General features: G+C 37.9%; 1 protein-coding gene across 4 annotated transcripts in view; it reads left to right on the top strand.

Moving 5' to 3' along the window:
* NAALADL2 (N-acetylated alpha-linked acidic dipeptidase like 2) overlaps positions 1-25,062 on the top strand; it is a 355,925-nt gene that overhangs the window by 80,022 nt on the left and 250,841 nt on the right. For 3 of the 4 annotated variants that reach the window (XM_072344515.1, XM_072344516.1, XM_072344517.1), the window contains exon 3: positions 9,425-9,511. The exons of the other annotated variant lie outside the window; for it this stretch is intronic. The gene's annotated coding sequence lies outside the window, so the exon portion shown is untranslated. The remainder of the gene's footprint in view (positions 1-9,424; positions 9,512-25,062) is intronic. 4 annotated transcript variants of the gene reach the window in all.

Below are 25,062 nucleotides of genomic sequence, written 5' to 3'. Positions count from 1 at the left end.
AGAACCTGTGTTGCTTTGTCACTTTTATTATTTACCTTGTGTGATTCTGAGCTTTACTGTTCGTAATGCACTTCTTTTATTTCCCTGTCTTGAAAACTGCTCAGAGAGGAGAGAGGGAGAAATCCTCTCAAAAAGTCTTTTCTGAAATAGGTCAAAATAGAAACTAATAGTAGGGATTATTTAATATTAGGATACAAGAGAATCATATGGGACTTTTATTGGTATTGTGAGTGAGAGTGTTTTACGTTCTGAAGGCTAATTTTTAAATGAGGGATGTTCCCTTTTTCCCAAACATGTTTCTTTTTATCCTTCAAAAATTGGAAAGTATCCACAAGGTTAAAAGTACTTTTTTGGACCAGAAGAGCCAGTCACCAAAGCTAAGTGGGTTATTTTCAAGTAACTGGTTGGTTCATGCAGCATGGTCTGTTTCTTAGAAGGATCCCGATTTATTTTCTTTCCATGTATGCTGGCAAGGTTTTCTGTTTGTGATTCTTGAGATAGATTTTCACAGGTATCATTTTTCCCAGCCAAGCTTACCAGTGTGGCAGCATTCTTTTCTGAGCTTGATGCTAAACGTGGTTGTTGTCAGTTATCAAGTTGCTTACCAAAGACAGCATGATCCTTCTCGCCTCTAGCAAAGTGGTGTGCGGCTCACACCATGGTGCTGGTACATGTATTTAAATGGCATGCTACTTCTCAGAAATTAGATTAATTTTCATATGTTCAAGGAAGAGTATTATTGGCTGAAGAGGGGATTTTGTTAACAGTATTCCTCTTGTGAAGGAAATTATTGAGCATCTGGAGTTCCTAATGTTTCATTTATCTTTAAAGAATGAACTGTTTCTGTTCTCTGATCTCCAAAATCAATCCCTTCTCAAAAAACATGTAGAAATAACTGGTTACTCTTTGTATTTAACGTAGCATTTAGAGACTCTGTCTGGAGTCTGGCACCTTTTGCATTTGGTTACTGCCTGTTCCCAGCCCTGTCTCCCATGCTGGTCTCCCAAAGAGCTTGTAAAGGAGTGATAACAGCGGTGTGCCTGGACAGCACAAGCTGCTCAAGAGAGGGCTGTGCTGGCACAGTGAGCAGCAGCTGCCTACCTGCTGTCAGGGCTTTATCAGATGTTGGAGCAGAAATTGAGTCTTAACGGAGCAATTTTCCATGCACTCATGTCTGGCTCCTCTCCTGCTATTAGCTACCAATGGGCTGAGGAACAGGCAGGCACTGGATGAATTTTGCAGTGTACCCCCTGAGGATAGGATTCTCCATTAGAAAAAAAGCATGGCGTGGACTTGAGGCACCATACAGTCCATCAGGAAGGGAGGAAGAAAGTGCAGTAAGAGGAGAAGATGCCATGTGTGTCCTGCTCAAGGGGAGCTCCTGCTGTGCTACACCCAGAGAGTCTGGCCATGGGAAAGAAGCTTATTTTTCTTTCTCTGTGACTTGCTCAGTGTCTGCAGAAAGTTAAATCACACGTGCAGGGCATTCTCATGGCCCCTGGAGAACTTGGTATCGATTTGTTTTTAATAATGCATAATAGGCAATCAGCTTTCTTGATCTCACAAACATGATCAGCAAGAGCCTGACATAGTATAGCTTGGTGGATGTGTCCAACCTTCATCCATCCCACCTCACTGTGCTACTGTGCTGGGACTGCTTCTGCCTGTCCTGTGCAGAGCAGCAGAGCTTTGGGCTCTCTGCTTGGTACAGTTTTGTGATCATTCTAACAGGGAAGGATATAACTATGCTTGGTTAAAAATGTTATTTCTAAATAAGTTTTGTACATGTTTTAGGTATATATACATATTTAATTCTCCCAGCAAGAGCAAGAAGGTTTGTTTCATATCCTTGTTCAGGATACTTGTTCTGCCATTATTATTATTTTTTTTCTTTAAAAGTCTGTATTGTGGAGTGGTTTCTAATAGGTTATTTATTTTGGATGAGTGCAGGACTTTGCAATTCTGATGTCACCTCTTTTCCACCTGTTGGAACATGGATTTTTAGCGGTGTGCTAAACCTCTACTCTGTGATGGAAGTAGGGAGAAAGATGAAAAGTAAGGCTAGAGAACACAATTCAGGGCTGGGCAGAAATACCCAATGTTAATTCAGGATAAGCTCTTTGTTGCAGTCAGGTTTCATTAACCACAGCTCTGAGTTACTGTAGCACATGTAACATGTCTGAATGAGATCATTGATTACTGCTTTGTGCCTCTCCAGAAAACATTTTGCTATAGAAAGACACCCCTGTGCTCTTCTTCAGCATCGAGGCTGGATCACTTTGGCCTGAGCATACAATGCTTGTTTGGTTCCCTGAATGCTGGAGGAAAGATTAAGCTCATTGAGTGCCCCAGATAATCTATCCCAATAGAGCCTTGTGTGACTGCGGGGGTGCTGATGGTCAGAATTGGAGGGTCAAGACTGAAAACTTGCGATGAGCATTGGTGAAATGGCAGCTCGGCCTTTGCAAATGAACCCAGAATTACTTCAGTTAGAATAATTTGCTGGCAGTGTCCTCGGGCAAAATGAAGATGGACGATCTGCTTTTTAGACTCTTAACTTAAAACAACTTTGAGACCAAGTAAGGAGATGTGCTTTCGGAAGGGATTTTTTTCTTTTTGCCAATTTATGAACTCTGCTGATATAAGGAATTTAATAAAAATGCTGACAGACCATTATCTATAGTTGTGCTATAATAAAACCTGATTTGGTGAGGTTTATAACTTAGCAGTTGCAAAATGCAACAAATTATTAGATGAAAATAGTTGTAAAGTCTGGAAATTGACTTTTTGCTGTTTTTATGATTTTATCTATTTATAGAGAGAGTCGTACCTTCTTTTCACAACTGGAATCAATCTTGATAAGATTGCAAGTAACTACAGATAGTCTATATGAATAAGAATCTGACTTCATTTGCTGGTGGAAAAAATAATATGTGTAAAAATACAGAAATATAAACCAGTTTGAGGTCAAAGCTTTTATTTTTGTTGTTGAATAATCTGCCTTTCCTCTTATTTGCTTTATTTCTTGTGTCTGAAGATACTCAATATATGAACCTTTCTTCTTCTTCGTGGACAGAGGCTTAAAGATAAAATGTGGTACATGTGCCCACTAAACCTGATAAACTGATAGTGCTTAGTGTTATGTCTGAGGGCATAAAGTGCATATTCCAAAACTTAAAATCATCAGAAGCTCTGCAGATTTTAGTGCATTTTGGAGGAAGCTGGAAGGGAAATGTGTCACGAGGTAAATCATTACAAGTTATTTTGATCTCCTTCAGCATATGAACTTGCCTTGGTCATTGCGTGCTGCCCACCCCAGCCCTGCTGCTGCACTTGCTGCTTTGAAATTCTGAAGTGGGCCTTATTCTCAGTTTGGGGGGGCTCTAAACCAGCAAATATTTCTTTTATCTCAGTATCAAAGATGAGACTGTGGCTTTAACGTGGGCAAGAAGCACTTGGAGACTGTGGCTGACCTTTTGAAATTGATATCAAAGAGCCCCCAGGGAATCCCATTAGGAGCAGGAAAGGTAGATAACAGCTTTTCCCACCCTCCTGAAAGCTCTGGCATTCTGCTGCTTAGAACCTTTTTGTAACTGAAAACAGTTTTTTGGCTTTCTCTTCCAATTCCAAGCAGCTGCCTCTATCCTTTAATTTAAGTGGTCGTTTATCCAGATTATTCTGAATATTTAAAAGCAAACTATCCATATTATAATTTCACAGACAAAGCACTCTGCCAATGTGGGGTCACTGTTTCTCACCATGGAATCTGTTCCTCTAGCTCTTCCTTCTTGCAGCCCTTTGATTGAAGGGCTGGAGATGCAGAGCATTCTGGTGGTAGCACTGGAGATGCGTGTTGGCTCCCAGCTGCGGTTTGCACCAGTGGGCACAGTTATGCTTAGCAAAGTGGACGTGCTGCTGAGGTTTGAATTGCATGGCTTGAGTTTGCATGTTTATTTTGCTCACACACTTGATACGCTGCTCTGCCTGTGATGGAAGTAGCGCTCTGAATACAGGTTTTTTGGAAGCATTAGATGGAAAAAATGGGGGTGGGTGGGTGGGCTGGGATTGTTCCAGTGGTGTTGTCAGTTGTCTATAGAAATTTTAATTGTTGTTTCCCTAAGGTACCAAATCTGTTATTCTCTGAGCCTAACTTTGAAATGATTCAATAGGCAGATTGAGATCATCAGCTGCAGATATGAGCTGGCCATCTGCAGTAGCAGGATTGATATGTTGCTTTTTTGTGTGTGAATTATTGGGAAAAAAAAAAACAAAAACCAACAAAACGAGCTTGGGATGACCTTCATGAAAATTAAAAGAATGCAATGATTTCTCAGGCATGCCATGCTCTGAGAACTTGATGGAGGTCAAGTTAAGGTGCAGAAATAGGAGAAAAATATATGGATTTAAGGTTTTTGTATAATCTTTCTCTTCATTGAGAAAGTGGGAGAAATCCATAGTAGTCACCAAAATTTACTGCAGTCAGGCTTCTGCATTTTGTTTCAAAATCAAAAAAGTAAATCAAAAGAGTTGATAAGAATGTTTCATAACTGTTGAAAATCCGTGCACATAACAACATGTAGACAGTTGTTCGAATCTACTCAGTTCTATATATTAGGTCATAACAGTGGGTGAGTAATTTAGATATGCAACAAAGCCTTCCCGTTACTGCTTGGACATAACTGAATATTTTGAGCTTTTTATATTTAAACAAAGACAATTTAATGGCAGTAAGCCCTTTGGCAAAGCTGCAATGAAAAAAATTAAGGAGAGGGGAAAGTGAAGTAAAAAATCTTGCTTTTGGAGGTATTAGAGCATTGTTTTATATTTCTTTCCTACAAATGAATATACAATTTGCTCTTTTAGTGAAAACACTTTGAGCATTCCACATCATAACAAGCAGAGCAGAAGCCTCTACCTGATCATGCTGATTTGTGAACTGACAGCTTTAGTAAGGTTGGGATAGCTGCACCTTGGTTTGTATCTGAGATCATTGAAGATGTTTTTTCAACATTGTTAAGGCTACCAGAAGTCCTAGATGATGTACTCCCTTGAATGTTTTCATATCACACACTATCTGCCTGAGCCAATGAGCATGAGTGTTTAGGGCAGACTGACTGCAAAAGGCCAGATCATAAAAGGAGGTAAGAAAGGAGAATCTAGTGATGAGGTATGTGAAAAACTGCTGCTGCTGACTGGAGCCCTTCTGCTGCTCAGAATACGGATGTTGCAGGGAGTAGCTGAAAATGGTTCAAACTGCTGCTGATGGGTTGTGTCTGCCTACAGAGCTCTTCCATTACCAGCTGCCTCTGAACTTTGCTCTCACCTGAAGTACACTGTGTGTAATGCTTACCTGGCACAGCGACCCCGGTTGGTGAAATATTAAATAGCTTGAAATGCAAATGCAGAAATCTTAACAAAATGAGAAAGAAGGAAAAATTCCTGCTTGTTTGCTCTGGTGCTCTCAAGTATTCACCACTATGTTACTTCGACCAGCAGATCTTGTGCTGGGACACACAGCCATGTGCTACTTTTATTCCTGATATAATAATTCGTTACTAGGGTAGGTCCCAACATCTCATATAGAATAGTAGTAAGAGGAAGGTGTTTTTAAAACATCTCTGCTGCCCTACTGAAATGGACTTTATTTCTTTATTTTTAATGATGTCATCTCTTTGCCTTGGTCCAACTTAGTTAAATACACAAGAAATGCTTTGCTGTCTTCCTCCTGAATGCTGTCCTGGTTCATATGTCTCGTATGCCTGTGTCCATTGATTAAATTTCTGTAGCCTTACAGAAACCTCTAATCTCCTGGCTCTATCATGATTTAAGGTGTGTCAGGGTATGTTATGTCAATGGGTCCAATACGTTTTAGATTGAAAATAAGTATGTAGCCCTTATCAAGAATTTACTCTTCTGTTAAGAAGGAAGAATAGGAAGTAAGGTATCATCACAGAAAACTTCACTGCAGTTTCTTTTGCATAAGCTTAAATTCTGAGTAGAGAGGTTGTTAATTAGTGCGCAGATTTTTTTTTTTTTAATTGGCTGTAATAAAAAGCTAATTGGTGTTTTGCTTAAAGAGTGAATTAAGGTGTTGCTATAGAAACTTTGCGTGTGTATAGTGCTGTTCTACATAAGAGTGAGTATAATGGTCTAATGACCTTCTAAGCCAGCTTGTTTAGTCAAGGAAAAAGTGTTAAGTTCAGGTTTGCACACGTGATTGTTAAGGAGTTTGTAACTTCACCCATTTCATTGCCCAAAAGCATTGGTGGCATTGTCTGGTTGAATGTTCCTCTTGGCTTGTGTCAAGCTGTATCATAAGTGATGGTCTCAGAAGACCTGAACTCTTGTAATACCGTAGTGCACCAGTTTTAAATGTGTAAACTGATCTGTATTCCGTCAAGCATAGAATGTACTGCTTGGAAAAATTCATTTTCATAATCAGAGGAAGTGTGATGATGGATCATAAGTGTCAACACCTAATCTGTTAGCTGTTGTATTCTTCCCTCTGCTTCTCACCTTTACGCACTGATGGCTGAGTCTATGTGAAACACAGGAATTATGTTTCTAAGTCAAAGGAAATTTCTGTTCTCATTTGCCATGTTCTCTTCCAGCGAAAATACTGATCTCCTTGAACATAAACTTCATCAGCTGAGAAGAGCATAATTTCTTTTCAGTTGTGAATAGGAATCTTTTTCTTCGTCTGCTTCTTGCCTAGCAAAGTTACTGAGGTGTCCTCATCTGTACTTCTGCTAACTGCTTGAAGGTTAGGTACAGTTGACATGGACAAAAATAAATGGAAGTGGTTAAGGATATATTAATTCCTGCGTAGAATGAGGGCCAGTAATAAAGTATGTCCTATAATGATGATGGCAAAAGTTAAAACTTGACCTTTTAAGTTTCCTGATCCTAAATGTCATGGTTACTTTTTAAATGGACAAAATATATTGTCTCTTTCTTGAACTGTGTATCTAGAAGATGGAAAAAGGGTAAGGTCCTGCAGTAATTATTCATAGTGACAGACAAGTTAATGTTCTGTGTGTTTCAAATAATGCTGTGAATGTCTAAATGTGGAAGACTGGACAAAATTACAACAGGTTCACCTTTGTGGGATGAGGTCTTATTTTCTCTGGTTTTTGGTAGTAAAAGCAAACAAGACCATTCTGTATCTGCTGAATTTGCTACAGTGTTACTTCTTCACAATAGTAAAACATAGTTTCTGAGATTCTTTTCATTTTTTTTATTGTTTGCTTTAAAATTATTATTTTTCTTCCTTGTAGATGCTTAGAACTGAAAGACTCCTTTAAGTGTGCAGATTTAGGAGAGCCTTGTAGAATTGCCAAGAACTGAACCATCAGCTTTCTTCTATAGCTATGGATCATGACTGAATGGTATCATAACTTAGTAGCTATTTTCCCCTTGATACATATATGTAAGCCTTACTAGTGTTAATGCCTTTTGGAAATGCTTCCCTCATATATTCCATATTTACTACTGATGTCCATACCCTAAAACCTTATGAGTTGGGTGGAATGTCGCTATCTCCAGAACTGAGTAGAAAGTTGGATTTAAACTCATAGTTCATCTTCTGAGCAGTAAAACAGCAAGACAGATAAAATGTTTTCATATGAAGCTTTTATCTGAGATCTGCGAGCAGAAAAGTCTGTAGGTGGTCCAGGGAAAGAACAGTGAAGGTGGGTTTTTTTGTTTTTGTTTTTTTTCCTTTTATCTTTCCCAGTTACACCTACTTACATGGCGGTTATAGCTTGAAGATGTTTTGAGAAAGAGCAGTGCAATATTATACTAAGAACTGTCAAGGAAATGTTCCTTTTTTTGGAAATCATTAACTCAAATTTGATTCTACTTTTTTTTCTGTTTTACTGCAGTTCATTGCCAGTTACACTGTCTTTGATAAAGGAGACCAGATCTTTCAAGGGCAAAACATGAAGCCGCTTCAGAACTTGGATCTTTTCCTCTTAATATATATACGTATATTTTGAGTTTATGAGGCTCTGAGGATCCTGCTAGGTTTGATGTTGTTCCTACTTTAAGTGAGGTGTTTAAGTGAGGTCCAGGTGACTTCTCAGCCCTTCCTGACACAAATTATTTTACCTTCCTGTGACATATTTCTAATCTATAATCATAAAGCGGCCATGTTTCTGTTCTTTCCTCCAATTTTATGGACTGTAACTATGCAGGATTAACTGAAAGTCATATATGATAGAAATTGAAGCCTAAGTAGATTAAGTATTATCAATTGTGTGGGGTTTGTTTGTTTTTTAAGGATAATTTATATCAAATATAAGATTCAATTATGTCTTTTTTGAACTCTTTTTTTACGACTTCCATTCTCCTCATTATCTAAAAGAGAATTTGGTCAGACTTCTGAAAACATACATGGGAAAATATGGAAAAGCCTGTTCATCCTCTGCCTTTTCTTCCCCACCTTCTTGTGTGCTCAGAGAGATTTGTTTCAACATAGGTGTTGCAGCCATTAGGTAGAAGTTTGGTGTTTGGTAGAGGTAAACCATGCTGCTGGGAGTTCAGTGTATTTACCCTGGTTAAATCTGGCTGCAGTCCTGCAAAGCAGAGGGGAGTGCTGGAGGAACATTGTGGGTTCTGCACTGGGGATGTCAACAGGAGGTCTTGGAAAAGAGCTGCAGCGCATGGGAGTTGTTGTTTCTTTGTGTGTTTTGTTTGTTTGTTTTCCTATGATTACTTCTTCATTGCCATAATATGATTGTCTGCAGGAAATTACACCAGCACAGCTTGGTTACTACTGATTGTTTCTTGTTTTATATTTTCTGTACTGTGGCAACATAGAGTTATAAATGGAGTTCACAGTAGAATCTTTTTAGTAAGCTTTGATTAGTACTGAATGACTGTGATATACGCAGGAACTATTTAAATATGTACTGAGCTATCCTATTCTGCTTAGAGAGAGAATATATTGACATATTTGCATTTTGTTGAAAGGAGGAGAGGACTTTGTATGGATTTATATGAATGATGGATTGCTAGTGAGAAATAGTTGAAAAATGGAAATAATCAAGATATCAGGCTTCTTTGGAGTAAGAATGCTCCTACATTACTGGTGGATAGGCAAGGCACAGGATAGTCAGCTGTCCAGTGTTCCATTATAGCACAGAACCAACTGCAAGCTGTCTGCGTGTGAACCTGTTAGTTCTTAACTCAGACAATGCTGGATTAGGCAGCACGCATTTTTGACATTTTAGGCAGTACGTGCTTACTTTATTTCTTTAAATGAACGAAATACCTCTTAAGTAGCAGCATGTTTAAAGATAAATTCTGCTTCCCTTCTGCATGGTCAGGAAAATGCATCTTCTGTCTATATTTAGCAGTTACATTGCTGTAAATAGTAGGATTTCTATTTCAGTATTATGAAATGTGATGTGTTCTTTTGCAGAGAATTATCATGGAGTCTTTGAGGCCAGATGGAAAATATGCCTTCATGAAAATGTTTCTACTCAACTAATCCTGTCTTGGCTTTAAGGTGAATGAAAATCATGTGTCAAACACCTATCCTAAAACTTCTTTTCTTATCATAATTGTTCTGTTTGAAAGATATCTGAGGATTTTACATGCTGAGAAGAATTTTAGAAGTAGCAAAACTTAGTGTTCACTCAAAATAGAGTGCAAATGTGAGCCAGTAATTTGTACCATGCTACAGTAGTAAACACAAAGGTAGCTGAATACTCGTGTCTAACACAGTGCCTTGGCAACTGTCTGTCTTTGTCTAAAAACTGAATATGCATATGAAGGAGAAATTGCTGCAATTGAATGGAAAGAGTGAAGTGTCTGCAAGAAATTAACAGCCAAACCAGAAATTGATTGTCAGGGTCCTGCAGCTTTCAGTTATGCAACCTTACACTGTTTTTTTTTTTTTTACTTTTTGTCCTCCAGAACTGTTGAACTTACTGTGCTCCATGGTACAACATGGCACACTCGTTTTGTTTATGGAATAACTGTAGTAATTATAGTTATTTTAGTAACTTTCTGGCACTTAATTACTTCCTAGCGAAGCCAAGTATTCTTAATCTCTTTTTCGTACTCTAATATTATTGTCATACTTCTTTTGGTTGTTTTCTGCTTGTTCTTTGAAATCATTCCAAATTTTCTGTTTGTGAAACTCTTTGGATCTACTTGTCGTGCTCTGTCTGTGAGTGAAGGGTTTGGTAAGATTACTATTCTCAGAAAAATCTTAATTACAAGTGTATGTCTTTCCAGACTTAACCAGTGCGATGAGGCACAGCTATAACAAGATCCCTCTTCATACCCTCAATATTAGAGGTTATGTTACTGAGATGTGTCATAAAACTAATGTCCAGTTAGCACTAAAACAAAATGAAAGCTTGTTGTCAAGAAATGCTCACGGTTGTGTATGTGATTCAAAGGCCCAACTTTTGCATGGAGTCTCCAAGCTGCTGGAGTTCAAGGCACACCTGGACAATGCTCTTACACATAGGGCTTAATTTGTACTTAGTCCTATGTAGATCTAGAAGTCATACTTGATTGATGATCCTTGTGAGTCCCTTCCAGCTTGGCGTATTCTGTGATTAAACATTGAGGTACTTCTAGAACCAGATCAGCCTTGATAAATTTGCTCATGAAAGGAGGTCAAAGTAAAACTGTCAGCAATACTTTCAAATAAAGTGATGGACCTCCAGTGAGCATTCTCAGCTGGCCAGAGGGTACGGCAGCAACCTGTAGCTAAATAACAATTCTGTTCTGTATTAATTTTGTTCTGCTGAATGATATAGCTGTATAATGGGCTTGACTGTATCTCCTTTAGGCTGAGAACTGTAATTCTTCGCTGAGAAACTTAGAGGAATTGAGAATTTTCATTAGTATCTGTGAAGTTACTTTTATTTCCTTTTCATAAGTTTGTTATTTGAACCCCTGTCGTAGTACTGGTACAGTGTCAATGTACTGAAGCTTTAATAAATTATAGATAAAGACAAAAGAGCTTGCCATGATGAAATTAAGTGACCCTAGAGCTTGTACGCTGCCATAACTTAGGCACAGTAAGTGAAAAACACAATTGTTTCTTAATGGTTCCTAGAGGCAGCTATGATGTAGCCATTTTCACTCTGTATTTCAAATATTTCCTGTGAGCGTATTAAGTAATTGCCTTGGCACAGCAGATGGAGGATTAGGCTTGTGGAGAGGCTGCTGCCTTCCTAGACACATCTGGATCATGCGAGAACTCTATCAGATTCTTACAGTTTCTCTTCACCTATTTGACACTATCAAAAAATGTATAATACTGTCATTTGAATTGTGATCTGCTGTTGTGCTGTTACTAAGCAGCAAACAGCTGTAGTCAGGATATTTCCTTCCACAGTGTTGAATTGTTTCTATCATCTAGGTTTGGTGGCTTTTTTTGCTTTTTTGTTGTTGTTGACACCAGATTTGTTTCTGTTTGTCATACTGGCTTTGTTGAATTCCATTTATTCTGATGTCTGTATTCATAAAGTGTACAACAAAATACCTACAAACCTTATTAAATGAATGTAAGGGAGTAGTAGTCCTATGTAATAGCACTGTACCTTCTCTTATCGGTTCCTCATGTCAGAGGGAGATGTATTGTCCTACGACTTCTCTCCTCTGGCAGTTGCTATGTACAGACATGGGAATAATTCAAAGCTGGAGAGACTGATGTGGCTGTCCTGTCTGGAGGCAGTAGGACTTACTTGGAATAATTACCTCTGTGTTCAGTAGCTATACTTAAATAAAGAAAAAAGCCTCTGATCCTGAAGATTCTACTGATGGAAAAACTAATGATTCTTGGAACTCTGCCCAACAGATTACACTGCTAGAAAACATTTGCCCGGCTTTTATTTTGACTTTGTATGAATTCATCTTGAATCATTGAAAATAGCACAGTTATCTAACCGTGTATATCCTTATAGTAAAACATTTCTGATCCTGGCTTAAGAGGGTCATTAATTCATACACTAACTTCTGCCTAGATTAATCTGATCAAGCTCCCTAAATGCTTCCTTTTAAAGGAAGTTTTCCAATTTTGTTCGTGGTCCTTGCCCTATCACTTCTAATCAACCTCCCTCTCCATGGACAGTTGGCGTACCTGAAAAACATTTACATGTTGTCAGTAATGATCCAAAAACAATGCAATTCCTTAGTTGTATGTGAACATACAACTGTATAGGTCTCTGTGCAGTATCATACCAAGAGTCTCCCATTTCTCTATTATGAGCTAGTCATGTGGTACTTTGTGATGGCTTGTAGTACTTTGCCATAAGTTTGTCAGGTTTTCAGCATTCCATGGAATAGAATAAGGGTAACACATTTCAACTTCTGAGATCAATTGCTATTTATTTATCTCGACATGTTTTAGAATAGCGTTTCCTCATGTTGAATGCCATTCTTCTGGAGTTAAAAAGCTGTCATCTGATATTTACTTATTTATTGCAAATTCAAAGGGCACTTCAGTACTGTCAGCGTGAGATCATCACTGTCTAATAATAGGCATTTCAGAAGATTTCTATTAATGTCAGCTTTTAACAGAGCCCTGTTAGTAAAAGAACTGTACCTTGTAATCATGCCATATGTTTCACTACAAAGCAATTACACGAATTGTCTGAACTGGCTAAGCATATCAGTTATTAAAACTCAGTGTTTCTTTTGATCGGAAAGAAAGTCATCTTGTTTAACAGTTCCCACACCCAGCTCTTCCTCCCCCCTTTGTGTCTTGGAGAGGAAAGAAAGTAGGCCTGGTGGTTACTGATGGCTAATGCAAATACATGGAACCTGAAAGTGGCTGTATAGCAGCATGGAGTGGATGGGCTTGAGGTCCGTTGTTACTACACAGGAGCTGACAGTGGGCTCTTCTGCCAAGTTTATGAGCAGTGACTTAAGCATTTTTGCATGCTTAAGTCTTAAGAGCCTTCGTGGCCAGGTTAATTTCATACACTGCATGTTTTGTCTCCTTTTTTTTTTTTTTTTTTTTTTTTTTTTTTTTTTTTTTTTTTTTTTTCTTTTAAAAATAAACACGAAGAATGGAAGCAAATGGTTCATTTTGTAATACATTGTGACTCAGTACTGTTATAGCTGTTATGCTTTCAAGATGAGAGCCACATTTAGTAAGAGGTTTGCCTAAAATTGCAAGCTCTTAGATCTAATTCCAGGTAAAGTTGGTCTTCCTTAGTCTGAGCCCTCTGAAAATGACCGTCAGCGTGTTGAATGCTCAAAGGATATGAACAAGGGCTTGTATTACAATTGGAATCTTCAAGTGATTGCCTTTATTTGTGGCTAAAAAGACAATCTTGAAGTGACATGTCTACTATGTTTCTTCTCTTCCAGTGGTGTAATACCCAGCTGTGAACAAACTGCATGTGCATGAGGAGTTTGACAGTCTCAACCAGATACAAGCTGTTTTTACAGCAAATCAAATGAATTTTGAATATAGGTGTCAGTATGAGCTGTAGATCTGCTGTTCTGCCTCAGAACAACTGCGCAGACACAGTGTTCCATGAGAGAGGTGTTATGTTGGTTTGGTGGTGTGTTAGCATGGTCTTGGGAGGCCTTTGTGGAAAAGTGGCTCCACGTAAACCACTTTTATATGGAGGTATTTGTTGAAGAAAAAAGTTGCAACAAGCTTGCTGAAAAAGTTGCACAACCCGGAGTTATTTTTGTAGCCCTTTCAGCTCTCAGCAATAACTTTGCTCTCTAATGATTAGATCAAAGCTGTAGGAACGAGGTTCTTCTTTTGAACCGCTGGGCCTGAGATCTGCCTATCCATTTTGTTTCTCCATTTATTCCACCAGGTAGAAATGAGGTTAATATATAAGTATCTGCAGTTGTATAGTTGCTGGAACTCCCAAAAGACAGAAAAAAGTCTTTTTGGCGTTATGAACAACTGAAACTTGGAAAATGCTTTCTTCCATTTTTTTATTATTTTTTTAATATCGAGCTCAGTAATTTGTTAATAGCTGTTAAAGCTGCAAACTTCTTGCAGCATTTGACACTCTGTGAAATCTGACAACCAGCTGTCAAAATACATTGTGTGCATCTGGAAATGTTTCCAGGTAGCTGTGAAGTAATGCATTCTGTTTACTAGCTACTTCGTAATTGTCAAACTTTGAATAATCTACACAAAAATCAGTGTTTTCATCTAACTTTCTTTTTTCTGCACAGTCCATTTTCTCTCTGCCTCCTTGCAAACAGACACAGACAGTAGCAGCCAACTGTAGAGTTATTGCCAAGAAAGTAAAGATACAGAGAATGTCAGGTGAAATGGTTGGGTGTATGTAACCAGAGCCTAGAGGCAATTGTCATGAACAAAATCATCCTTCTCCTTCATTCTTTGTATTGCAAACTGTAGATCCTATCTTGCTATTTATCTTTTTAATGATCTGTACTTACATTAGAAATCCTAAACTTGCTACAGGGTATTAAGAAATGTTTCACAGCTTATGATGAAGGAAGAAGTATATTGTGACAACTTTTATTCTTAAGGATAGCTTCGGTCTGTTGACAAGATGTATTTTCTTCCTATCATTTTCACCTTTAAGTGTCGGCTGATACGTCTGTGCTAAATTCAACATCATGGCATGATTCAAGGAATTGCACAGTGCACTGGAAACTTTAGAGCCTTGTGTCTGAAACTGTGGCTTTAGCCTACTGTAGGAACAAAGGGAAATGGTCCTTGTGAAATTTAGGAATCTGAGACTCATAATTGTTGAATATTTGCCCCCTCATAATAGATTTGAAGGCCTTAATACATTCATTATAAATGAATTAAGACAATAATTAAGGAACAGTAAGTTATTTATATATGTATATAAGCATATTTTTATATATGCTTATGGTTGCTTTTCACTCTCTGCATTGCAGTTGTTGCTTTCCATAGGGGGGAAAGAAATACATTGATTCACGTTCTATAATGTTAGTGAACATATACTTCTACTTATAATCAAATTAATTCTAAACCATAAATAATTGTTTATCAGTTAGTTAGGGAATGTGAGGTCCATGTACTGAATGCTTCCAGGATTCTACTGGAATGCCTGCTGACTTCTTGAGAAATTGCAGCACTGCTAGTAAAGAAACATTGGTTACAACAACTTATACGTAAGTCGAGTTTTCTAACGATGCTTTAAATCAGGTGGCTTTGATGCTTTAAGCATTTTTTTCAAGGAGTTTTCTTTAGTTTTCTTCTATTGCCTCGTACCATTGGAACTTTTGTTATTTTTTTGTATGTTTTTCTTTTGGGAATCAAACAAAAGAAGTCAGAAAATACTAACCCAGAGCAGGCAGGAGTTAATTTGTGTGTCCTAAGCCCTGTTCAAAATGACAGTTCCAATTCCTTTCCTTGGTTGTGTACATGCGGTTAACTTCTCATCTTTCTTTTTGGCTTCTCTGCTGTTTTATTTCCTTTACATAATACCCTGTCTGATACTGAGACAAATTATTGATTAAAGCATATGAAACAAGTGCATGGTGTGTAAGCAGTGAAAATGGGTATGAGTAATATATTTTAATCTCATTTCCTATGTTGCTTCTGTATTAAAAAGAACAAAAATCTATGTGAGAATATATTAAGTAATGCAATAACTGCATGCTAGTAAATACTAAGCCAACAGCTGTGTTTTCTAAAAGTACATCACTGCAAGTAGAATTGGGAAAAATAAAACTTTATTGCAGTTTTGGGGAGAAAGGAAGAAACAATGCTAATCTAAAAATCATTTATCGTTTTTTTTTTTTTTTTTTTTTTTTTTTTTTTTTTTTTTTTTTTCTATTTTCTTTTTCCATTTAGGGAGAAAGAATAAGGTTTTGCTGCCTATACTCTCTCTGGAAAAATATAACTCTTTTTATTTCTAGGAGTACTGCATAGATAATTCTTAGATGCAAGTTCCAATACCATACTAGAAATGCCTTCTGTGGGGAGTTACTTATTGAACTAACTAGTTTGGGGACAAAATGAAGATGGTAAATTACGAGTGTGCTGAATTTGGGCTGCACGTACACTGGCACGGTGCTGCTGGGTCAGAGAGGCTGAACTCCCCTAACCCCTTCTCAGCACCAAAAACCTGTCTTGCTCTCATGTTCTGTGCTCCTTTGTGGGCTGATCGACATCTTTAAAGCAGCAGACAGCTGAGCCTTCTGCTGGTGAAGCTATGGAGTCAGCAAATTGAATTGGCTTAGTGCAGCTCCGCAATGCTGCAGCTGGCACAAGGAGGTATCACGTCTGCTGGCTATAAGAGCAAGATGTGGGCACAGAAATATCATGTTGGTGGCAACTCTTTGTCATTATGGCCCCTTATTTATTGGTTTGCGTGCATGTCTCAAAGGCACTTGTTAGGCTGCTTGATGATGTGGGAAAACTGAACCTCCCAGAATGAAGTGCTTGCAGCAGCCAATGGGAGGTACAGGCAGCAACTGCCTGAAGTTCTTGAAATGGCTTGCACATGCTAGAGTTCAGGATTAGTTAGCCTTTATAGTATTAGCTCTCTTGCCAACTAATATGAAGAAAACGCTTTTCATTCACTCATTCTTAGGCTTTTCTCTTTTTAAGCTACTCACTTTACTCCCTCATTTTATCCTTTGCTTTCAATTATCTGCAAGATTCATCAAAAGTAAGGTTGGGAGTAATTACTTGAGCAGAGATTTCTAAGTAAAATGAGCAACGTATTGAAAAAGTGCTCGTTTAAGTCCATTGCCTTTATAAATAATGAATCTGATTGAAGGGCAGTGAAAGTTGTCACTATTTCTACTAGATCTTACAGGCTCTGCAACAATACCATTTGCAGAACCCAAATTTGAAGGTATCTTCCATGCGTCAAACTTTTATACATCTGCCTCATTTGATCTTGTGTAACACTAAAGAGACCAAATTAGAAGGGAAAGGGAGAATGTAAGTTTTCCTTTTTCCACCTTCTACTGATTTGGTACTGTGTGTGTATAGCTTTGGCTTCTTTGCCCTCATCTCTCAGTCGCTGAAGCCAGCTTGAGCTGCTAATTATTTTCTTCAGATTTATCTATATTTTCATTAAATAGGATGACTCAAAGCAACAGAAGTTAAGCAGGAAAGCATTGCTGTTTTTTTAAATTATTATTATTATTTTTATTTTTATTTTTTGACTGCTAGTAGTTCTTTTGCAGGAACAGATTAAAAGCTGTGTTTAGAGGACCTTCAGAAACTACATATTGACAAAGCAGTCATTTTCTGTGGAAGGAAGAAAATAGTTCTGTTTAGGAAAGCTGTTGATGTTTCAGTTTTACAGATCAGGGCATTGAGTGATCATTATTATAAGTCGTGGTTTCCTCACTAAGCAAGGGATCGGGAAATGCTACAACTAAGGGTCAGTCGTTTTTCTGGATGTGTTTGTGAAAAATGAGATCCTTACTCTGAGAAACAATCATCCTCCAACAAAGTGGCCAAAGGATAGAACATTCTGGATGAATATGGAAGACTTAATTCTTAGTTTTCTTCTGCCCATCATATGTCATTATGATGCAGGCTTGAGTGATTTTCTGTTCTTCTCTGGGAGAAAATAATGATAGTAACACAAAAAGCACTTTTGGATTAAAGAAACTTTCTTAGTGGAAGACTCATTAGAACTGAGTCTTTTCACAATAAAAACAGTTGTTTCAGCAATGATACTTCTCTGATGGCAAGTAATTTTCTAACAAAGAGCTCTAATGAGCTGTAATTAGTGCTTAGATATAAATGAGAACAAATTAACTTTGTTTCCCATTAAGCTCCAAAGTGGTGATGTTTGCATCTTTATGAGGAAACAGTGGTATATAACTTTGTATCTGGTGAAAAGCTGTTTACCAAAACTGGAATTGGAAAGCAAAGAAATAACAACCAAACAGCAAACCACAGTCAAGCCAGAGGAATAGGGTATGAAAACCTTATCTGTGGTAGAGTAAATCTTTCTTGTGTTTTCTCACTAGTCAGATATTTTGCCCAGCCTTATTGCTGTTAATGGAGAGTACTCAGTTTCTAGTAAAGTTGAAACGATGCTTGTATGCGCGAGTGACATTTTCAGTATGATGCAGTTATCTTTTCTGCATGGCTCTACATGCAGTGCAAGTTCAAGGCTTTTTCTCTTGTAGCTCTGGTTATTAACGTCATTAAATTACATTTCTGTTCACTATATTGTCAAACTGACTTTTTGGGATCAAGAAATATTGCAGTATCTGTACAGTTAGTATACAAAAAAATGTCCTATGTTCTTCTTTGAGTGGGACAATGACCCCCTACCATTGTCATGTTTGAGTCAGTTTTAGAGCAGTGAATGGATTAAGAATTCTTCCTTTGGAAAGCACTGTGTTTAAATTATTTCACATAGTTGAACGCAACAAAGCCTTTCAGAGAGCATAAAACCAACCTGGCCATTTCTAACCATTAGTCACTGTTTAAAGGGAGTACGAAGAATCTAGGGTTTTCAGCCCTTTTTACACTATTCCCACTTGTTAGGATTCTTTTCAAAGGAGGAAATATTTTCAGTACTATCATTCGCCTCTTGAAAAAAATATTTGAGTTAGTTGAAGATGATGTGATAAAATGCTACAACTTGAACTACAGAATATTTCTGTAGGTGCTAAAAGCCTAAGATCAGAATCTTGTTCCTTAAGGAGGGTGTTGATGTTCTATAGCTAAGATATCTGTTGGTACCTTAAGTTTCTGTTACCACTGGAATTCGTAACTCTCTCTATACGGGGGGAAGACATCTCAGAATATAGTACTGAAGGTCATGAAATTCTCTTTTTGAATTAGAGACCAGACTGGAAAACAGCTGGGTAGGTGTAGTTGGATCCTTCAATACAATCTCAAGATCCATTTTTGCTTGCTTATTCCTTGAACTGTCCTGCTAGATACTTTCAGGAACGGCCACTTAATTGTCACTCTTGAAGTAACATAAAAACATAAAAATAACTGAACTTAATTTCTGTCCTTAACAAGAAGATTTGGAGCTGAGAAAGACCTGTTTCCACTAAATGCATGTTGTAGTTGAATGTTTCACTCATGTTTTTAAGTGAAAACTTAGAAAATGAATTTAAAAGGATTTGCAGCATTGAAACTGGAAGTTGCTATGTGTTTTTCTGTCTAGTCGGCAGAATTCTCCAGGTCTCATCTGGGTTCTCAACTTCTGTTCTGGCTTACAACTGGTCAACAGCTTCAATTCATCGACACTAAATGTGTAAGGGTTATGAGGGGGTAGGAAGGCAAGACTAGAAAAGGCTTTGCTGAACCAACAAAATGGGGGCTCATCAACAGCTTTCAAACATAGTTCATGTTCCTTTTCTGATGGCTCTGTCTGTAAATAATCTTTTCTGATTGTGAAAAGAGAAGTTTAAGTGATCTGATTTGATAACTGGGCAAGAATAAAACATGCAGTCTCTTCTTTTATGAACCAGGTGAGAATTTCTGGAATTCACCAATGGTTCAGACTTAGGGCATGTGAATTCGTAGGTGAATTCAGAAACTGAAGTAAGGCTTGGAGCTTGCTGAGCAAGTAAAGGAGGAAGTTACTTAGTTATATGCACAAAAGTTGCCAGAGTTGCCAGAGTTTTCAGTGGGAAAAAAATAAATTAAAAAACAAAACCAAAAAAACTTGAACCAAACAAACAGCAACAGTATGGTTTAGTTTTAAAATGGCTCTAGTCTGAAGTGACTGATTAGACCACTCTGAGTGTAATCCAGACATAGGTTAGCTTTGTGGGAACTACTTGGTTCTTTTAATTAGTCATTGTTCCTTTCAAGTAGTGCAGTGGCTTCTTTAGTTTCTGATGCTGGCAGTCGTAAATGTGAATGCTAAAATAAAACTATGACTTCATAAGCATAGACCAGGTGTACTTGTTCAACAAATTGATTGTCTAAGTACCAGAAACCTGTTATTTGACTTCTGAGGTAGGAAAGAACAAATATTTTCTTGGAACTCAACTTGAAGTCAGGATAAGATTATCTTAAAATTTTGTGTCCTTGTTCTGGAGCAGTCTGGCTTGAGAAGCAGAATAACCTTTCCTTTTGTTTATAATCCCTTTCTGTTGCACAGTCAAAACAATCTGAAAATTACAGTGTTCAAATAAAGCATCTTCCTTGTAGATAATCTTTGTGAAAGACAAGGGAAGGATGAGTTTATATTTTACTTTTGGAGTTCTTGGCTAAGCTTTTGCCAGTGGGATCTGAAACTTCTGCAATTGTGTTCCTCCATGGTGAAGAGCTATGTCTGCAAATTCCCATCCTGCAGAGATGGGCTTGTTGGTTATTTACTCCGAGCTTTCTTATGAAATGCAACTTCAGAGAATCTTTAAATTTAGTTGCAAAATTTCTGCAGGCTTTGGCATTTTGTCTAAAACACCTGCTATGAATGGCAAATAGTCTTCAGATTGCTTCCTGTATAAAAGTGAAAGTAAAGGGCGGGGAGCAAACGAGCGGGGGAGTCCAAAATAAGACAAAGCAGTGTTGCCTGAAGCACATGTTAATCAAAAGAGATCAAAGGATATGATGTCAGTTTATAGAGAAACAGGTCAGGCAAGCCCAGGTAACTCAGGAAGCAGGATGCTAATTATTCACACAAAGTCAGGTATACGGTTACCGTGCTATAGTTGAAAGTCAGGAGGTCAAAACTTGCGCAGCAACTCAGCCAACGTGATAGAACAGCTTTGCTCCTTACAGAGAAGTTTATCACTGTTAGAAATGGAAGAGAATGAATCAAGTTTGCCGAATGCTTCCCAACAAGGTAAGAGCATGCAAGCTTTGAAACACTTTGCTGGTAAGAAGTTTGGTGCATTGTTATTCACCACATGTAGAAGCTTGTTTCACTTTCAGCTGTTGCAGTGTGTGCTGCACGTCCACACCAGTGGACTTAGTTTTTGCATGTGTGTCTATCTGTGGAAAAAGAAGGAAATCCGCATCCCTTGTCTCTGCAGTGCTTGAAAACAAAGCACAATGAGCACAATAAAAACACAGACCCTGCGCTAAGTTAAAAGAGCAAGGAAAGGTGCGATAAGATCGTGTTAATGTTGGTGCTCTGTTGTCAACAAAGGCTGCTTTAAATTCAAGGTGAGCTGTTGGTATTGAGGTTGCTTTCTCATGACATAGTTCAATCTGCTGCAAATATTTTGAGGATAGGAAATGCTTTACACTGTTTTGCACAAACTGAGTACCTGTTGCACCTGAGCAGGGCTTGGCAGATCTGCAAGGAGTAAGGAGATATTATCCCTTTTTCATTCATGGCTTATTCCAGGTTTTTTTTCTTTCTTCCTTTGTGGGCTCTGCTAAGGTAGCACAGCACAGCCATGCTAAATAGTCCTGGTAAGCACTCATAAGAATACAGCACTGTCATAGGTGTTTTAAATTTTCAGTAGAAGCCTGTACACAACAGTTCATGAATCTTACTTAGTCCTTCTTTTGCAACATTAGTGTCAAGGCTCTGCTATGAAAAAGAATGTTTCCCCTGTAGTCTTTTTTTTCTTCCAGGAGCTGGTTTTAATGTCACAGGAAATATTATCTTCCTGAGGAATTATTCCATTATTTTATCTTCTTAACATGCAGTGTTTTTTCCCCCTGACGCTCAACCTGTGTTTTTCTTTGTCTTGATTTACCAGTCCCTTCCTCAGCTCTTTCTCATATTTTGCATAGCAGCAGCAGCTAAAGCTTTGTAACTAGTTTGAGTTCTGTAAGAATCCTCAAGCTATTTTAAAATTTGCAAATGGTTTTCCAAGTGACTTTCTAGTCGCAGAAAAAACTGTGTTACTGCTTTTCCCCTCAAAGTTATCCCTCATATGTATGCAAGCATATTCCGCTGGGATTCAAATATGTGTCTATGACCTATGTTAAATGGGAATAACTCTGTTAATGCCAGAGGAGATTTGCTGCATTGAGAGCTTCTGAGAGTGGAAAACCTTTTTTAGTTTTCCACTGTTTTAACATGCACTACTAAGTTTGTGCATCCAGATTTTAATTCCAGAAAAAGCAGCAGCGATGCTCAGTAATGTACAGGTATAAATAACATTTCTGGGCTCTGGTATTGAGAGAGCTTATAGTCTTTCTTTTTTTCATTCAGGATCCAACTTGAGGTTCAGTGGTACGCTGCTTAGAAATATTTTCAGCCTAAATCTGATGTTAATTTTTGCGTTGCAAGTGAGAAGCTATTTCACTGCTGCAAGTAAAACCGCATTAGTTAAACTTACGTACTGAATCAGGCCTGCTGTATTTTATACATGTCTTTTGAGAGCCATGACTGTGATCCCACCTTGATTTGTACCTTTTCTTCATTAGTGTAAGTGAGCTTAGTCAAATGAAATATTTTAATGAGTTGCATTAGTGGATGGAATGAGAATCATGGCTGCACTGCAGAATATTTTTGTGAATAGAAATATTCTCTGTACGTACACCCCAGTGTATGGGTTTTTTGTTGGATTTTTTAGGTTGCTATCAAGCCGATGTACTGTTACTTCTGCGTGTGTTTGTTTTTAGAGACTCCAAAATAATTGGTGATTTTGCTCATATTTTTATGGGAAAAAAAAGTGGAAAAATTAACATTACTCAAGATACCTGTCAAAAGCACTGCTAGTGAGATGACTTGCATTCCTTTCATGTTATTTATTTTTAGAGAACTTTGGGCTTGTATGAAATACTAAAGGTACCAGATTGACAGCCCTGGAGGCTGGCTTCACTTATTCATTAGCAAAAGTGATGCAGCCTGGTCAGCAGGTGTATGAACCTCTTCACTGCGCTGTGCCCATGTGTCTCCATTCTGCTGTGAAAAAAACCTTTTTTAAGGATCCAAGGATTTCAGTCCTGTTCACTCCTTGTCTTTCCCTGCAGCGTTTTCTTTTAAGGACACAACGTAAAGGTCTTGTGATGACTAGGTTTATGCACTAAGGAATACGCAGGGACGTTTATTTGATTTAACCCGACGGGCATCAGATGGTGAAGAAGGCTTGGGGCTTACCTAAGTCAGTAATTCTCGCCATCTGGTCACTCACTAAATAGAAGGTCACTCCACCATCACAGTGTTCTTGTTTTATACCAAGTGTAGTAAGCTGCAAGAGTGACTTAGCTCCTGGTTTGGTTCCATTGTAATCATTTTGCTACCTCTGTAAATATTCCAGCCCTCCATCTCCACACAACTTGCAGCGTGGGTGTGCTGGTTGACGAGATCAAAGTGAGCCCAGAACAATCGGCCTTTGACTGCTGGCCAGGAATCGATTCCTGTTTGAATGAACTCCCTGCGAGCCCTTAAAAAATGTTCTGCAGCTGAGAGGGTACCTGGTATTTTTGTGGGGGCTTTTTTTTATTATTTAGGTTTGAAACAAAATCTGTCCCTTCCCAGTAGTTGTTATTTTCAGTTTTTCCTGTGAACAGAGTACTGTTTACAGGAGACTCTGACCATACTAGCCCCACAAGATGCTATTGCTGTAAATGTTAATACGGTATCATACATGAGTTGTAATTGATTTTGCACTCTGTTGTGTTGCTGGATGGTCATATTAGGTTTACTCACCTGCTAATTGCATGCAGTGCACACTTGCTTCCCTACAAAGCTGAACTGACAATCTGAGGCTGGGGGCAGCTTAATGATTCAGATCTTGAGAGGCAGTGGGAGTATGCTAGAATGGGAGAAGTCAAATGAACATTATTATTGTACCATCCTCATTTTTTTTTCAGGGCTCTGCTATGCACTGCTTATTAACATGTTTATTTCAAGAGTTATTGTTATTTTTTAATATAAAAAATGTGATTGAGTATTTTGTTGTAATAAATTTCCAGCAAGTTTCATTTCTTTCTGTAATTAATCTGGGCTATGGATTAGCTCTTGAAGCATGTGTTCCTTAGGGTTTGTTCTTGTGTTCTGGTGTTGATTATTTTATTTTTTAGATCAATATATATGTAGTCTCATGAAACATTTACAGGCCAACTCTAAAAGAAGCAAGTAATACTTTTTGCTGAGAAAGGCGATAGGAAAACATCAAGAGCATACATAAAGAGCATGGCACGCCTGTGTGGAGCAGCAGGAATTAGAAAGGGAATGTCTCAGAAAGTGAATTTCAGAAGTGTTTCTTTTCAGTCTGAAGCTTTCCTTATCAACAGAACTTTCTGGCCACCAACTCTGCTTGCTAGGCTATTTCAAGGAACAGCCCCATTCCTCAAGTGTGCTTGAGAGGGGCTTAGGATAATTCTAATGAATGATGTAATCAGCTGCAGTTTTTAAATGGAATTCTGCAACTTAAGACGATAGCCATGTAGGTCCGTTGTTTATTATAAATAAATAAAAAAAATCACACTTCTGCTTTGCATTTGATTCTGAGGATCTCAATCCCCGGAGTTCAGTGCCTGTTTACAGTCTGGACAATTATTAGCAGAGCATCACTGGGTCTTTTCTTGGCTCTTTTAGAATGATGAGTGAGGATTTCTGTGACTGCATTTTTTACATAGATTGACTCTATTCACCAACAAGGTACAGGAACAATGGGTAATTTAAAATAATTCATTTTATTGCTGCCTCCTGTAGATTTTTGACTTTCATTTCAAAGTAGTGAATGTAAAGAGCTAGAGGAGTATGTACTGATCACTGTCCTGGTGCTATGAAAAATATGAGATTCTGATAGTCCTGTAGAGTCATCAGCAGCAGGATCAGCACAGAGCACTCATTTCACTTCAGCTTTAATCATTCTGTTTTTTTTTCTAGGTGCTTTTAACTCTTTTATCACAGCTATGCTTTATTTATTTATTTATTTTTAATGCTGATTTTCTGGTTTGTGTTTATAAAGCAGGGTGTGAAATTGTAGTTCTAGAAAAATTATCCTATGTAATGCAAGCAAATTAAAACTGAGAAAACTGCTTATATCGAAGTGTGATGATTGTGAATTTCTTCCAATGGTGAGAATCTACTGCAGAACTGAATATCAAACCAAAGGCTTCCAGCTCCTAGTCTGCTTCATGTTATTCTTGTTTGGCTGTTATAATCCTCTCCAGTTTTTAGAGGTGTGTTGCAGATGATTGCTTCCTAATCTGTATGCCTGGAAATGAAACAAGATAGCAACATCTTGCTGTAATAAATAGTA

This window comes from Excalfactoria chinensis, chromosome 9 (assembly GCF_039878825.1).
Source record: "Excalfactoria chinensis isolate bCotChi1 chromosome 9, bCotChi1.hap2, whole genome shotgun sequence".
Classification (NCBI taxonomy): domain Eukaryota; kingdom Metazoa; phylum Chordata; class Aves; order Galliformes; family Phasianidae; genus Excalfactoria; species Excalfactoria chinensis.
Note: the sequence above shows the minus strand (reverse complement) of the source record. Positions and strands in the feature narration are given on the sequence as shown.